Genomic DNA, 3,443 nt, shown 5'->3' with positions numbered 1-3,443 from the left:
AGTCACAGGTAGAGAAAGACAGAGTGTGTATAAATGTGAGGGGGAGTGAGAGAGATAAAGGGAGAGAGAGTGTGTGTATGTGTGGGATCTGTACAGTGGCGACCAGTCATTCAGGGCAGGTGGGGCAGAGCCCCACAATTTTTTGCAAAAATAAAAAATACAAATAATGAAACATTTTTTGGGGGGGGTTGCCTGTTTTTGCATGTTATTTTGGCATTAATACGTGTCACATATCAGTTTGCAAACAATGTAATATATATATATATATATATATATATATATATATATCATATCATTGAGTTAATAAAGCCACATACAAACATGGTCTCTTTTTTGTTTTCTTGAGTAAGGCAGCTCCAAAATTCAGGTGTTTCAGCCTAGCTCAGTGCTTTCTGTGGTGGTGGGGCAAGCCAGCAGAAAATATGGAGCATTGCGCCATGATTGGCTCAGTGTTCTGTCACTCATGGGGACACTACGTCACCGCCAAGTCTAAGGGTAGATCTAGAAAATTCAAGCCTGTTGGGTGCTGCCATATAGGTCATTGGCCACAGATAAAATTATGTCAAATCATGTTATATCTTGGACATCATACTTTCAAAATATTAGCTAGCAGACATCATCATGAATCAAGTCGACAATCGATTGGCAAATCCTTTTTAATCCTTATCGTATGAAGAGAAATTATAGATAAAACATATCAATGCTCATCGGGCAATGGACATAAACATTACACAAGTTGGAAATCGCAAATTCAGTGGTTTGGAAGGAATCAGTGGCTAACTGCAAGCATTCTAAAGCAATCATTAGCATGCTATTCATTGGAGTGGCTGTGTGGTCCCAAGTCTAAGATTAAGGGTCTCTTTTCCAAGTTCAAAATTCAAGTGAGCACAGCGAGTCCAAAAATGTAATGTATGCTGCTGCATAAAGGATGTAATATGGCAGGGAGATATGTATACTGTAGTTAAGAAAGTAATACTAAGTGTATGTTGTTTTAATCTAAATTATGAATTGCCTCTTATCCGTGTGTCGTCCCCTTATGCCATAGCTTGTACATCTCAATTGTCAGTAGAAACCATATTTGTTTAAGCAAGTAAGCCATATCAGCTGTTTTTTTAAAAGGCAGTAAATGAGGCTGAATGAACTGCTTCGTTTGCCAGACAAGACAGTGGTAAGGTGTTGGGACTGCTGTTGGGATCTACATAAAGATGTCCTAACAGTTTGTGGGCCTCATCTGTCACCGTTATAGTACAATTAATGTATTGTTTAGTGGCATTCCTGGCATGCATCCCACTTTGCCCCAACAAGATTTACATTCAAAAATCGCCACTGGTGAGTTGGAAATGGTGAAGTTAAACATGTCTATTTCAGAGCTCCTCACAGTAAAAGAGTAAAAATGATGGCCACTCTGCCTCCCTGTGGTCAATATTGTCTACTGCAGAATTTGATGAACTTTTGTTAGCTACTTTTCATTGGTTGAATTCAAACACACCTGACAACTTGCTTCAGACAAGAGGAGTAAGGTGTTTAGAACAAAAATGTTGCATGTTCCACTCAAGTCAGACAAAAGATCACAAAATTCTGATATCTGGTTGATTTTCTTTAAAAAGATATACAAGCAAACAAACGGTAAAACATTGTAACGACAGGGTTGGTTAAGTTCAGGCTTACAGTATTTTGAATTTCTCATGGCACATTTTCAGATATTAAAATGACAAAACAATTTCACATATTAAAAACAATAGCAATGATGAAAAACAAACAGTAATATGCTTCTCAGCTTCTCTCACACAAGCCATGGTCTCTGAATGACACAAGGATAATTGAAGCAGAGACGGCTGGTTACCAATATGGATCCTTCCCATATGGTGAAGGTAAAACTTAAAGCATAGCAAGCTGATCGGAGTACAGTATTACAACTTTTCAAAAACATCTCACACTCAGTGAGTACAGTATAACACATCTGAACTGTGGCAGAGTCAATTGGAGATAAAGTATTTACAATGTGACAGTCAGTCGTGATAATGCAATGTGAGAGTCAGTAGGGCTATTGGAGGGTAATCCGTTACAATGTAAAACAGTGTGTGGATAATGTGTTGTGGACATTGCACTAGAGACAGGGGTTCCAGGTTGGTATGAGCAAAGAAACATGTTACCTACAGTACAGTCGTGTCCAAAAGTTTTGAGAATGACAAATATTAATTCACAAAGTCTACTGCCTCTGTGTCTTTAGATATTTTTGTCAGATGTTACTATGGAATACTGAAGTATAATTACAAGCATTTCATAAGTGTCAAAGGCTTTTATTGACAATTACATGAATTTGATGCAAAGAGTCAATATTTGCAGTGTTGACCCTTCTTTTTCAAGACCTCTGCAATCTACCCTGGCATGCTGTCAATTAACTTCTGGGCCACATCCTGACTGACGGCAGTCCATTGTTGCATAATCAATGCTTGGAGTTAGTCAGATTTTGTGGGTTTTTGTTTGTCCACCCACCTCTTGAGGATTGACCACAAGTTCTCAATGGGATTAAGGTCTGGGGAGTTTCCTGGCCATGGACCCAAAATATCGATGTTTTGTTCCCCGAGCCACTTAGTTATCACTTTTGCCTTATGGCAAGGTGCTCCATCATGCTGGAAAAGGCATTGTTCGGCACCAAACTGTTCCTGGATGGTTGGGAGAAGTTGCTCTCGGAGGATGTGTTGGTACCCTTCTTTATTCATGGCTGTGTTCTTAGGCAAAATTGTGAGTGAGCCCACTCCCTTGGCTGAGAAGCAACCCGACACATGAATGGTCTCAGGATGCTTTACTGTTGGCATGACACAGGACTGATGGTAGCGCTCACCTCGTCTTCTCTGGACAAGCTTTTTTTACGGATGCCCCAAACAATCGGAAAGGGGATTCATCAGAGAAAATGACTTTACCCCAGTCCTCAGTAGTCCAATCCCTGTACCTTTTGCAGAAAATCAGTCTGTCTCTGATGTTTTTCCTGGAAAGAAGTGGCTTCTTTGCTGCCCTTCTTGACACCAGGCCATCCTCCAAAAGTCTTTGCCTCACTGTGCGTGCAGATGTACTCACACCTGCCTGCTGCCATTCCTGAACAAGCTCTGTACTGGTGGTGCCCCGATCCCGCAGCTGAATCAACTTTAGGAGACGGTCCTGACGCTTGCTGGACTTCCTTGGGTGCCCTGAAGCCTTCTTCACAACAATTGAACCGCTCTCCTTGAAGTTCTTGATGATCAGATAAATGGTTGATTTAGATGCAATCTTACTGGCAGCAATATCCTTGCCTTTGGAGCCCTTTTTGTGCAAAGAAATGATGACGGCACGTGTTTCCTTGCAGGTAAACATGGTTGGCAGAGGAAGAACAATGATTCCAAGCACCCCCCTCCTTTTGAAGTTTCCAGTCTGTTATTCGAACTCAATCAGCATGACAGAGTGAT

Source organism: Salvelinus namaycush, chromosome 5, assembly GCF_016432855.1.
Source record: "Salvelinus namaycush isolate Seneca chromosome 5, SaNama_1.0, whole genome shotgun sequence".
In the NCBI taxonomy this organism is placed as follows: domain Eukaryota; kingdom Metazoa; phylum Chordata; class Actinopteri; order Salmoniformes; family Salmonidae; genus Salvelinus; species Salvelinus namaycush.
This window is presented reverse-complemented; position numbering follows the sequence as displayed.